This window comes from Ovis aries, chromosome X (genome assembly GCF_016772045.2).
Source record: "Ovis aries strain OAR_USU_Benz2616 breed Rambouillet chromosome X, ARS-UI_Ramb_v3.0, whole genome shotgun sequence".
Classification (NCBI taxonomy): Eukaryota; Metazoa; Chordata; class Mammalia; order Artiodactyla; family Bovidae; genus Ovis; species Ovis aries.
In genome coordinates, this window is record NC_056080.1 from 104,521,399 (window position 1) to 104,535,909 (window position 14,511).

A 14,511-nucleotide genomic window follows, 5' to 3' on the forward strand; every position below is an offset into this window, starting at 1 on the left:
ATAGTGACATTTTCTTAGATCAATCACCCAAGGCAAAAGAAATATCAATCAAAGCAAAAGTAAACAATTGGGACCTAATCAAACTGCAAAGCTTATTATGCACAGCAAAGGAAACCATCAACAAAACTAACAGAAAACCTACTGAACAGGAGAAAATATTTTCAAAGGGTGCAACTGAGAAGGGGTTAATATCCAAAATATAGTGAATTGCCTGGCAGTACATCACTTAGCACTCCTCACTCACTGCTAAGGGCCCGAGGTGTTTTTTTTTTTTCAATTTCTTTTGTATTGTAGTATAGTTGATTAACAATGTTGTATTTGTCTCAGGTGTACAGCAGTGATTCAGTTATACATACACATGTATCTATTTTTTTTTCAAAAATGTTCCCATTTAGATTATTACAGAATATTGAGCAGAACTTTTCTGGTGGCTCAGTGGTAAAGAATCTGCCTGCAGTGCAGGAGATGCAGACTTGGGTTTGATTCCTGGGTCAGGAAGATCCCCTGGAGAAGGGCATGGCAACCCACTCCAGTATTCTTGCCTGGAGAATCCCATGGACAGAGGGGCTTGGTGGGCTACAGTCCATAGGGTTGCAGAGTCCAACACAACTGAAGTGACTGAGCATGCACTCACATTGAGTAGGTCCTTGCTGGGTATCTATTTCATTTTATTTTTAATTAATTTATTTATTTTAATTGGAGGCTAATTACTTTACAATATTGTAGTGGTTTTTGCCATCCATTGACATGAATCAGCCATGGGTGTACATGTGTTCCCCATCCTGAACCCCCCTCCCACCTCCCTCTCCATCCCATCCCTCAGGGTCATCCCAGTGCACCAGCCCTGAGCACCCTGTCTCATGCATCGATCATGGACTGGTGATCTATTTCACATATGATAATATACATGTTTCAATGCTATTCTCTCAAATCATCCCACCCTCGCCTTCCCCCACAGAGAGCCCAAGTTCTATCCCTAATTCGGAACTAAAATCCCACAAGCCATACAGCATGGCCCCAAAAACACTGCAGAAAAAATGAAAGATTAAATTAAAAAAGTAAACCTAAGAAATCTAAAATACACAAGCAGCTCATACAACTCAATGCAGGAAAGATAAACAACCTAATCAAAACATGGGCAGAAGACCTAAATAGATATTCTCTAAAGCAGACATACACAGGGCCAAGAGGCACATGAAGAGATGACCAACATAGCTAATCATCAGAGAATTGCAAATCAAAACCACAGTGAGGTAACACCTCACACAGGTCAGAACGGCTATCATCAAAAAGCCTACAAATAAATGGTAGACAGGGTGTGGAGAAAAAGAAACCCTCCTATACTGTTGGTGGGAGTGTAAATTGGTACAGGCACTATGGAAAATGGTATGGAGGTTCTTCAAAAAATTTAAAAAAGAATTACTATTTGATCCATCAATTCCATTCCTAGATCCAGAAAAAAAATGAAAACTCTAATTTGAAAAGACACATTCACCTTAATGTTTATAGCAGCCAAGTGCTCTCGGCTGAAAATAATCTGAGATACACACACACACACACACACACACACACACACACACACACACACACACACACTCGGCTTCCCTGGTGGCTCAGTGGTAAAGAATCCACCTGCCAACCAGGAGACTTGGGTTCAATCCCTGGGTCAGGAAGATCCCCCAGAGAAGGAATTGGCAACCCACTCCAGTACTCTTGCCTGGAGAAATCCATGGACAGAGGAGCCTGGAGGTCTACAGTCCATGGGATGGCAAAGAGTTGGAAATGACTTAGCAACTAAACAAGAAAACAAAAAGCAGTTGTAGAGTTTGATGGGAGAAGCAGAATGAAAGGCCATGAAGGATATATTATAGAGATTAGATCTGATGCATTGGTGGGAGCTGAGATGAAGTCTATGAAAGGCTATTGCCTTCACATTTTAGGGTGGCCTGAAGTCACTGAAGAGATTCAAGGCCAACAGCTGGGCAGACAGGTGCATATGAACTGGGGGAGAGCAAAGGCCAAGTGGAAGCTGCAAGGATTCCCTTGAACCCACAACAACAAACTAAAACCCACGAAGGCATAAAATCCTGTGAGCCATACATCTGCCTCTTACCGTCTCCAATCTAGAGAAGGAGCCGGCATCCTCTGACACCCAGCTGCACGTGCACACGGCCAGGGTCTGGAGCTGTTGTAGGAGATCACCCTGTGGGCTGGAGTTGCTGCGGGCCCCCTGCTGGCCCACGGCAACAGGGGTGCCAGGGAGTCAGTGCCAGTGCCTACAAGCGGCAATCACACCTGCTCTTACACCCAACTTCAGAACATAATGGCCGTGGCTTCACTCCCACCTGCCAGATCTTGCCCCAGCTTTTCTTCCGGCCAACCTTCACTCAGGACAGGGAAGGCAATCCTAGGAAACGAAGCTCTAGCCTAGCTCAATTGACAAAGCCATGACAACAAGCGGAGACAGATACCACAGTAGAGCGGACCTGGTCATTACTGGAGGGAAGGATGACACAGCATGGCAAATGACACACAGTGGCGGGGAGGCATTCCGGGCCTCACTTACAGACAAGGATGTCCCAGCATTTGGTGCTCAGATTCCACAAAAGCTGTGTCCACAAAGGATTCATGTAACCACCACATTTATGCCACCCATCCTGTTGAGTGTCTCTGTCCACAGTGCTCGGTGGAGCAGAAGAGGAAGCTACCATAAGTAAGCATGGAGCTACTGGAAGCATTTCAGAAAACTGGTCACCATGACTTTGGGTCACTGACCAATAACTTCTGAGCTAGGCCATCGACCTCTGAATATTCCACCAGCTTCTCAAAGAGGGTGAGTGCTCCTAGGGTGATATATATATAAAAAAAGAAAACACTAGTTTGAAAGATACATGCACCACAGCATTCACAGCAGTACTATTTACAATAACCAAGATATGGAAGCTACCCAAGTGTCCATCAACAGAGGAATAGATCAAGATGTGGTGTGTGTGTGTATATATTCACACACAGTGGAATACTGCTGAGCCATAAAACGAAGGAAATTTTGCCATTTGCAACAATATGGATGGAGTCGGAGAGTATTATGCTTAGTGAAATAAGTCAGAGAAAGACAAACACTGTATGATATCACTTACATGTGGAACCTAAAAAATAAAACAAGCCTGTGAATATGACCAAAAAAAAAAAACAGAAAGAAAGAAACTAGACTCACAGACATAGAGAACAAACTAGTGGTTACCAGTGGGGAGACAAAGTAGGGAAGGACAAGATAAGAGAATGGGATTGATAGGTACAAACTACTATGTATAAAATAAATAACCTACAAGGACATATTGTACAGCACAGGGAATATAGCCAGTGTTTTATAATAACTATAAATGGAGTATAACCTTTAAAAATTGTGAATCACTATCTTGTACACATGAAACTTGCATAATATTGTACATCAACTATAACTCAATTTAAAATATGTAAATACAAACAAATGCAATCAATAAAACACTCGGAGCATTTCCTTATTTTTTGACAACCCTTAGACAAATAAGGATGACACTGTATAGGCTTTGGTAGTGACTAGTTTCCAAAGCTTCAAGTGGGAATATGAACCTGAAATCTGTCCCAGTGTGACTCTTGGATATCCTCCCAGATTAAAACCAACACTTGAGAGGCAACAACTCTGATTCTGTGCTCTCTCCCATACCTATTAGGAATAAAAAATAGTGGGCCCATGGATACAACAGAAAAATTAGAGAACAGCTTGACACTGGGAAGCTGCGTACATGATAGCACAGATATTCTGCTGATTTCATGGGTAAGATGGGCTTTGAGCACTTTCCCTAGGAGAAAGAATCAGAAGTGGCTTTATTCATGACAAAACAGTTGATTCTTACATAAGAACACCCAATAAAATGCTCTGCTTTCCTCATTTGACTGACAGAAAGCTATACAAGCAGAGCATGGTAAATAGCTCCACAGCACACACTTCATTTAAATTTATTATTTATCCTCTGGGTAAACAAAGTTAGAAATAGTAAATACTAAATAGCTACTAAAGTTTTACACCTAAAGACTTCCTCCTGAAATTCTGATTACTCTCTTTTGAAGAGTAGCAGAAACTATGGGAGTTATTTTGAAGAACCAGTTTTCTTCACGGGTCATGGTGGTATTAACAACAATAGTAACAGTTCAGTTGAGCTGCTCAGTCGTGTCCAACTCTTTGCAACCCCATGAATCGCAGCACGCCAGGCCTCCCTGTCCATCACCAACTCCCGGAGTTCACTCAGACTCACGTCCATCGATTCTGTGATGCCATCCAGCCATCTCATCCTGGGTCATCCCCTTCTTCTCCTGCCCCCAATCCCTCCCAGCATCAGAGTCTTCTCCAACGAGTCAACTCTTCGCATGAGGTGTCCAAAGTACTGGAGTTTCAGCTTTAGCATCATTCCTTCCAAAGAAATCCCAGGGTTGATCTCCTTCAGAAGGGACTGGTTGGATCTCCTTGCAGTCCAAGGGACCCTCAAGAGTCTTCGCCAACACCACAGTTCAAAAGCATCAATTCTTCAGCGCTCAGCCTTCTTCACAGTCCAACTCTCATATACATACATGACCACTGGAAAAACCATAGTCTTTACTAGGAGGACCTTAGTCGGCAAAGTAATGTCTGCGTTTGAATATACTATCTAGGTTGGTCATAACTTCTTCCAAGGAGTAAGCGTCTTTTAATTTCATGGCTGCAGTCACCATCTGCAGTGGTTTTGAAGCCTGAAAAAATAAAGTCTGACACTGTTTCTACTGTTTCCCCATCTATTTCCCATGAAGTGATGGGACCGGATGCCATGATCTTTGTTTTCTGAATGTTGAGCTTTAAGCCAACTTTTTCACTCTCCTCTTTCACTTTCATCAAGAGGCTTTTTAGCTCCTCTTCACTGTCTGCCATAAGGGTGGTGTCATCTGCATATCTGAGGTTATTGATATTTCTCCCAGTAATCTTGATTCCAGCTTGTGCTTCTTCCAGTCCAGCGTTTCTCATGATGTACTCTGCATATAAGTTAAATAAGCAGGGTGACAATATACAGCCTTGACATACTCCTTTTCCTATTTGGAACCAGTCTGTTGTTCCATGTCCAGTTCTCACTGTTGCTTCCTGACCTGCATACAGATTTCTCAAGAGGCAGGTTAGGTGGTCTGGTATTCCCATCTCTTTCAGAATTTTCCACAGTTTATTGTGATCCACACAGTCAAAGGCTTTGGCGTATCAATAAAGTAACAGTAACAGTGGCGAATATTGATTTAGGACTTGCTATGTGCTAGGCACTAACCAATTATTTTTCATGTATTATCTCATTTAGTCCTCCCCATACCTGTAAACAATCAGTAGCCTGATTGCTTACACTTAAAGATGAGGAAATTGGAGCCTAGAAAGGCTGTGATTTGTGTAAAGACACACAGTAAGCTCCAAAGCCAGAGTCCAAACCCAGTTGCCCTACATTCCTACAAAACTTCACACTGGGGACTTTCCTCGTGGTCCGGTGGGTAAGATTCCAAGTTCCCAGTGCAGGGGGGCCAGATTCAATCCCTGATCAGGGATCTAAATCCTACATGCCACACCTAAGAGCTCACATGCAGCAACTAAGACCCACCACAGCAAAATAAATTAATTAAAATATTATTTTTAATTGAGATTTTAAAAAATTCACACTAATCAAGAGGTAGACAATACTTTGGCAAAAGATGTATAAACAGGAATGTTGAGTATAGCATCTTTTATAAAAGTTTAACATTTGAAGAAAGCTTGTTTATCATAAGGAACTGATTAAATTAATGAAGGTCCCTCCATCCAACAGGTTTATGCATCTGGTAGGATCTGCAGTGCAAAGAAGTATGGATAATATGATTCAGTTTTAGTTGAGATAGCATTTTACCAGTATCTACATGTACAAAAACGTCTGGAAAATTATACAGAAGACTACAACAATCATTTTGAAGTGGTAAGATCCAAGGTAAATGAACACATGAACTTCCGACTTTTCCTACAATAATTATCTAATAAAGAATAGAATAAAATCCTTAAACATCACACTACTCCCTTTCCCTGAGAGATACTGCTTCCAGCTTAAGCTCCAGACTGGAAACTGACTGTCCTGGGCATATGACTTTGTTGTTCCCATTATTCCCTTCCCTACAGTCCTTGGTAAAGGGAATGTTAACGCATTTCCTGAGAAATGTATTAAATCACTCTAGAAAAATAAGTATTTTCCCAAAAAGCCCATATTGTAATTAATTGTTATTGGCACGCAGCTGATACGCAATGTTGTGCTGGTTTCAGGTGTACAGCAAAGTGAATCAGTTGGACATATACATCTATCCCCTCTGTTTTTTAAGTGTTCTGCAAACACTTTTAAAATACTTTATTCCAAATAATGTATTTTATAATTTTCTCTTTGTTGGCTTAAATTTTTTTAAATTTTGTATTGGGGTGTGACCAGTTAACAATGTTGTGACAGTTTCAGGTGAACAGCCAAAGGGCCTCAGCCGTACATACACATGTGTCCATTCTCCCCCAACTTGCCCTCCCATCCAGCATGCCACATAACATTCAGCAGTCTCCACTTTTTTTCAGATTCTTTCACCAATACAGAATATTGAGAGCCCTTGCTACACAGTAGGTCCTTCTCTGTTATCTATTTTATATATAGTAGTGTGTATATGTCAATCCCAATCTCCCGAGAAAGACGATTTTTAACCTACACATTAACAGACAAACAAAACACACTGGATGCCGAAACAACACACCCAACAACTCAAGCCAAAAAAGAAACAAACGCAAACTGGCTAAACACAATCCCCAGTCCCGTTCTCAGTCCATAGACTCTTGGTTTCTTTCTTAAGATCACCTGTTATATATACATCAGAAAATGATAATAATAATAATAGCTAACCTTTATTTCTCGGCTATCCATAGGGCCATTTAGGGCTGCCCTTGTAGCTCAGCGGTAAAGAATCTGCTTGCCAATGCTGGAGACAGAAGAGACACGGGTTCGATCCCTGGGCCAGAAAGATCCCCTGGGGTAGGAAATGGCAACTCATTCTTGTGTTCTTGCCTGGAAAATTCCGTGGTTAGAGAAGCCTGGCGGGGTACAGTCCATGGACTCGCCAAGAGTCGGACACGACTTAGCCACTGAGCACACAGGCATAGGAGAACTCACTGCGGGGCAAAGGAGGAAGAGTCTGTTTCTTAGAAACGCGGGGACTGGCGGTGGCGGCCTTGACTCTCCCGCGCCCTCTGCTGGGAACTTGGCTCCACGCTGACTCCGCACTTGCGCCTTCCCTACCAGCTTCTTGCCCTTCGTGCGCTGCTGTGAGACTGCTAGGTGACACGGGAGGAACTGGAGATTACTAGGGGCTGCAGTGGGGACGTGTGGAGCCTGAGAATTGAGGTGCAGACTGAGGGCGGTGTGGGAGTCTGTGGGGCGGAGAGCGATGTGCAGCCTGCGGGATGCAGGGTCACCAAGATCTACTTTCCGCTATGCGAGTGTGGTCCTGGCACCACCGGTGGCGTCTCCCGCGCCCCGCAGCCCTTTGCTCTGCTTAGGAAAATGGTAGAAAGCGGGGCCGAGGGGCAGTCTCCCTGGAGCCTTTTAAGCCTGCCTCCTTCCCATAAACTGCAAAACCTGCCCTTACAGGGAAAGCGCTGTGTTTTCTATTAGCCTTCCCGCAGCCTTCCTTCATTTATCAGCAATTGGTATTATGAAAATGGAGGACGTTTTTCAACAGTTGTAAATCCTGAAACTATGTCTTGCAGGTACTTGGCCAGGGGCCATTTCTCTGAGAGTCACTGGTCTGGAATCTTCCAAACTGACTTGCTCCACACCCCACTTCTCCCCCATCCCTACTTTCCATCCCCTTAGCAAATACTTTCCAAGATGCCTATTCAGCTAAGAACTGTAATTCTGAGATCTCACCCATTTATGTCCACTTGCTAGTTGTGTGGCAGCAGGTACATCACTACTCAGAGATAACAGCATCAGCCTCTACAGAATGGATGAATGGTGCTGCTGCTAAGTCGCTTCAGTCATGTCCGACTCTGTGCGACCCCATAGATGGCAGCCTCCAGGCTCTCGGGTCCCTGGGATTCTCCAGGCAAGAACACTGGAGTGGGTTGCCATTGCCTTCTCCGGAATGGATGAATAAACCTCCTTTATTCACTCATTCCACCTGTGTCAACCAAGCACCTATTCCATCTGGGCCCTGGGCTAGGTGCTGGGAAGACCTCAGGGAGAAAGACAGATGCTTTCCTTCCTGTCATGAAATTTGCCTCCCAACTAGGGACCCAGACAGTAAACCAATAAATACACAAATAGTGATGTGTCCATGTAAGGAATGTGCTACAAGGAGAGAGAATACATGGATTCTGACTTGGGTTGTAAGGTCAAGGAAGGCCACTCCAGGAAGGGATACAAAAGCATAACCTGAAGGATATCTAAGCCGAACGAAACTTGCTGGGCAAAAATCCTGAATTGGGAAGGTTTCGTATGTTTTGGAAAGGCCCAGGAGTGGCTAGATATCAGGAGTGAGGAGGAGAGAGGCTCCAAAAGAGTTTTGGAGAAGCAACCAGGGGACCTTTGGTGTTGTACGTTCTATGGATTTGAACAAATGTGTTACTGATGTGTATGCATCATTATACTATCAGAGTATTTTCACTGCCCCCCAAATCCTCTGTGTTCTTCCTACTCCTCCCTCCTCCTGGCAACCACTGATCTTTTTTCTGTTTTTTGTCTGTCTCCATACTTCTGCCTTTTCCACAATGGCATATAAATGGACTCATACAGCATGTAGCCTTTTGAAACTGGCTTCTTTCACTTAGTAATAATGCATTTAAGGTTCTTCCATGTCTTTTAGTGGACTTTTTTCAGATATTTTAATGTATTCAAGTGTGCAGAAGTGAAAGTTACTCAGTCGTGTCCAACTCTTTGCGACCCCATGGACTATACAGTCCATGGAATTATCCAGGCCAGAATACTGGAGTGGGTAGCCTTTTCCTTCTCCAGGGGATCTTTCCAACCCAGGGATCGAACCCAGGTCTCCCGCATTGCAAGCGGATTCTTTATCAGCTGAGCTGCAAGGGAAGCCCTGACGTATCCAAAGAACTAAAGAAAACAATGTCTAAAATCCAAAGGAATGATTCCACTCCAATAAGAGCTTGTAAGTCATCATTCCCACCCTCAGAAGAAAATATATGAACAGATTAAAAATCAATGACCATTCTTGGCCACATCACAGAATTGAGGTCATGGGACAAATTGTAATCCCTGGACTGGAGAAAGAGCTGATTCTCAAGATTACAGATTATATTGAACACAGATCAGCACACCTGAGGCAGAAAATGATGAAATCTAACAAACTGGAACTTAAAAGGTAGCTTCAGTGAATTGCTGGTGACTGAGTGTGGACTAACTTGCGAATTAAAAATTCCTAGGGACTGAATCGAAGCAACCCCCACCCCCACAATCATGGTGTTTACCCCTAGGATCCTCAACAGGTTTTCTTGGTAAAGATCAGAGAAAAATTGCTTCCTGTTTGACCAAGAAAGAGGGGAGAAGTAACCATTGGACACAAGCCAAGAGCATTCTTCGTAACAGTGGCCTACCCAGCAAGGGAGAAGACTTCACCAGAGCCTTCTTGGACTTGGGGTAAGGGAAATTACCAAACTTCAAACCCCCTAGACATGCACCTTCACAGAAGAGAAGAAAAAAGCTGAGGAGTACTTGTGAAGGTCATAGTCCAGGGGGTCAGGGACACTGAACAATTGAGCCCAAACCATAAGATTATAGAACGTGTCTCCTCAACCCAGACCTGACCAAACATCAACTAGCTCTCCTTATAATGCAGTGGGTCACAGCTGAAAGAACAGAAGGCTCAGACTCTATTTAAGAAGTGGTCTATGGGAAATGAAAAATGCCAGCAGACAAAAACTAAACACTTGTGGAAATTGAATCCCCTGATACTACAGATACAGAAAACTGTAAACACAGCATATCTCTTGGCCAGATAAAAATAAAGATGTCATACAAAGGCCTGTGTACTTCCAAATACCTGATCATTACTGGCTTTCAACAAAAAAAAATTACATAGCCTGATAAAAGGAGAGAAGAAATAGTCTGAAGAGACAAAGCAAGTGTCAGAAGTGGATTCAGGTATAGCAGAGATTATGGAACCATCAGACTGAGAATTTAAAATAAACATGATCAATATGCTAAGGGCTCTAGTGGAAAAGGTGGACAACTTTCAAGAACAGATGGATAATGAAAACAGAGAGATAGAAACCCTTAGAAAGAATATACAGGAAATAGTAGAATAAAATACTGTAAAGAAAGAATACATTTAATGGACACTTCAGATGATTGGAAAGGGCTGGGATTAGAATCAGAGAGTTTGAAGACATATCAATAGAAACTGAAATGTAAAGAGAAAAAGATTAATAAAATTAATTAATAGAATAGAATGTCTTCCAATCATTGTGGGACAATTACAAAAGGTATAGCTTGTATAATGGGACTACTCAAAGCAGAAGAAAGAGAGAAAAGGAACAGAGGAAATATATGAAGTAATAATAGCTGGGAGTTTTCTAAAATTAATGACAGGATGACATGTCTAGGAAGTTCAGAGAACACCAAGCAGTATAAATGTCAAAAAAACAACAACAACAAACCACACCTAGGAATATCATATTCAAATTGCAGAAAACCAAACAGAGAAAATCTTGAAAAAAGTACAGAATAAAAACACCTTACCTGGAGAGGAACACAGGTGGTCCCTGCAGGAAGTCTTGCTCTATATGCCAGTCTGAGTCTTGCCAGAAGCCTGACCTAATGGCAAGGCCATTAGCCACATCCACGGTTCAGTGAAGATACAGCAAGCCTTCTTGTTGAAGTGACCCGGACAGACATCCACACTGCATGAGGCTCTGCCCATTGCAATGAGCATCCCTCGCCACACTCAGTAAGGGGAAGGGCGGTCTCAGATTCAATGGCAGCTGTGCCCCATTCCTGCTTGTTAGTACTTGACCGGAGGAGGCATCAGGTGTGCTGATCAGGCCCATTTATGGTCCAGGACAGGGGGTCCCCAACCCCCGGGATCTAATGCCTGATGATCTAAGTGGAGCTGATGTTATGATAATAAAAACAAAGTGCACGGTAAATGTAACATGCTTGAATCGTCCCGAAACCACCATGACCCCACCCCGTCCGTGGAAAAATTGTCTTCCACGAAACTGGTTCCTGGTGCTAAAAAGGTTGGGGACTGGTGATCCAGGAAGTCTTTGTACTGGACCCTCACAGGGCCAGTGGAAGCAGTGGCTCTTTGGGCAATGTGCCAGGGAGCCAAAGAGTCACCCCTGAGAACCTTCCAGGGAGTTGTGAGACCCCATCTGTTCTGCACTTGTTCATTCCTGTATGTACCATTTCTATATAAGATTCCTGAACCACCTCCATCAGGTGAGTTGAGACATCTGCTTGGATCCATGCCACGACTGGAATTTATGGGCTTAAGATTACTTAGGGGCTTCTCTGGTGGTCGGGTGGTTAAGAATCCGACTTCCAATGCAGGGGACGCAGGTTTGATCTCTGGTCAGGGAACTAAAATCCTACATGGCTCAGAGCTACTTAGCCACATGTGCCCACAACTACAGAGCCCGTGTGCCTTAATGAATTATCCCACATGAAGCATCGGCGATCCCACGTGTCACAACTAAGACCTAACATAGCCTAAGAAATTAATAAATATTTTGTAAAAAGTTACTTCACAGCCATGAATCATGTGCTCAATATGCACCAAGGGCCAATAACAGGCCAATAATTGTGTCTTGAGCTGAGTAAGACACTGGGACTGCCTGAGTCATCTCCAGATTCACCAAGAAAGGTACAGGGCCATCACCATGCAGATGCTAGTGGGACCCCCTGTCAGGTTGCTCATAATCTGATTCCTGACCCAGATTATATTTCCTTAGGTGGGAAAGCCCATGAGTCTCCCTTGAGGTCCCAGGATTGAGTGAGAAGACCCAGGGATGTCTTCGGGAAAACCCTTGCCCAGAAGGTCCAGAAGAGGGCACCTGAATAGCATTTTTACATTATTCTTACCATTGGTCTGTGCTGTGCTGAGTTGCTCAGTCCAAGTCTGTGAGCCCGCCAGACTCTTCTGTCCATGGGGATTCTCCAGGCTAGAATACTGGAGTGGGTTGCCATGCCCTCCTCCAGGGGATCTTCCCAACCCAGGGATCGAACCCAGGTCTCCTGCATTGCAGACAGATTCTTTACCATCTGAGCCACCAGGGAAGCCCATGAATACTGGCAAACGTATCCCTTCTCCAGGGGATCTTCCCAATCCAGGAATCAAACCTGAGTCTCCTGCATTGCAGGTGGATTTTTTACCAACTGAGCTACCAGGGAAGCTCCAATTTTTGCTATTTTTGAAGTAACTATCTTTTTTCCTTCTGTGGCCAGGAAGAGGGGAGAATTCTGGTTGGGGCCTGCTGTGGCACCAGAGGTTCATAGCAGTTGATCCGATGGGCTTTGTGGGATTCAGGCAAGTGAGCAGAACTGAGGCCAGTCTCCAGCATCAGCAGTATTCATAGCTCTGGAGTGCGTGTGCTCATCAGTAAGGGGCCATACAAATCTTCCTTCTTTCTTGGCTGCCTGGCATTGACCTTAGTGAGGGAGAGCTCAAGACACATCGGTCCTTGTGGCACTGAGAAAATTCTCCCTGCTTCTGGGAAGCAGTGGGCTCTTTTTATTCCTCTGCCTCTTTGTTCTGTCTGCTGTATTAGTGTCTTCATCATCTTCATGGTAGCAAATGTTTATTGAACACCTACAGCTTGCCAGGTTTTCTTCTGGGTGCTCCACGTGAATCTCTTCATCTTCTTTTCAGCTCTATGAACTAACTACTATTAAGATCCCCTTGTATGGATAAGACTCAGAAAGCTGAACAAATCTGTTCAAAATCACCGGGCCAGTCCGTGGCAGAGCTCTGATTTGATTCTGAGTCCACAGTTTGTCTTCTTCCTATGAAGCCAGCTGCCTCTCACACTTCCTCCTCCCCACCCACATGCCTCTCCCTCTCCAGGTCGTCTCAGCGGCATAGTCTCTGTGTGGGTCCTGGGTTTGTGTGCTGTCCTCCAGGCAGTGAGCTCAGAGATGGCACTTAGCCAAGCACTTCCCTTTCTTTGTTGGGACTGAAGCATTGTCTTAACAGGAGAAACCAACCACTCCATATACAAGCACCATGGTTAGGGGCAGGGGCTCCAAACCTTGAAGGTTTCATAGACTAGTAATGTTAGTAAAATAAAACTGGGTTTGGACAGAGATCATAATCTTTTCATTTTACCAATTAAGACCTTGTCATACTCCTCCTACTACTAATATTAATAACAGAAATAATATCTAAAGCTTATAGAGAAAGATTACCATGTACCATATACTATTCTCAAACTTTCAATGAATTACCTGGTTTAATTCTCACAAAAATCATATTCAGTAGGCATTGTCATTTTCCCCATTTTGAAGGCAAGGAAATTGACAAAAAGAAACGTTTTGTAAATTACTCCTGACTCTGCTGAAAACCATTATAGTATATTGTCTCTCATCTGTGTTTGATAAAAGATATTTTTAAAAAGAAACCATCAAAGGTCTTTCCTGATGGTCCAGTGGTTAAGACTCTGCACTTCCACTGCAGGGGCACAGGTTCATTCCTGGTTGGGGAACTAAGATCCTGAGTGCCATAATGTGTGGCCAAAAAAAGATAAGAAAATGAAAAAAAAAAAAACAACAACAACCCATCAAGCACAGCCAGAGGCCCTGATCTCAGAATGTAGGAATAACCAATGGATGTCGGAAATTTGATCTCTAGTTCCTCTGCCTTTTCTAAATCTGGTTTGAAGGTCTGGAGATTCTTGGTTCACATACTGTTGAAGCCTAGCTTGGAGAATTTTGAGCATTACTTTGCTAGCATGTGAGATGACTGCAATTGTGTGGTATTGGAATGAAACTTGACCTTTTCCAGTCCTGTGGCCACTGCTCAGTTTTCCAAATTTGCTGGCGTATTGAGTGCACACTTTCACGGCATCATCTTCAGGATTTGAAATAGCTCAGGTGTTGCCATGCTGCTGCTGCTGCTGCTAAGTTGCTTCAGTCGTGTCCGACTCTGTGCGACCCCATAGACGGCAGCCCACCAGGCTCCCCCGTCCCTGGGATTCTCCAGGCAAGAACACTGGAGTGGGTTGCCATTTCCTTCTCCAATGCATGAAAGTGAAAAGTGAAAGTGAAGTCACTCAGTCTTGTCCAACTCTTCGTGACCCCATGGACTGCAGCCCACCAGGCTCCTCCATCCATGGGATTTTCCAGGCAAGAGTACTGGAGTGGGGTGCCATCGCCTTCTCTGCAGCTGTTGCCATAGCAGCTCTCAAACTTTCCTTCTGAAAATCCCGGGGAACAGGGACTCATAAACTTCTTCTGAGGC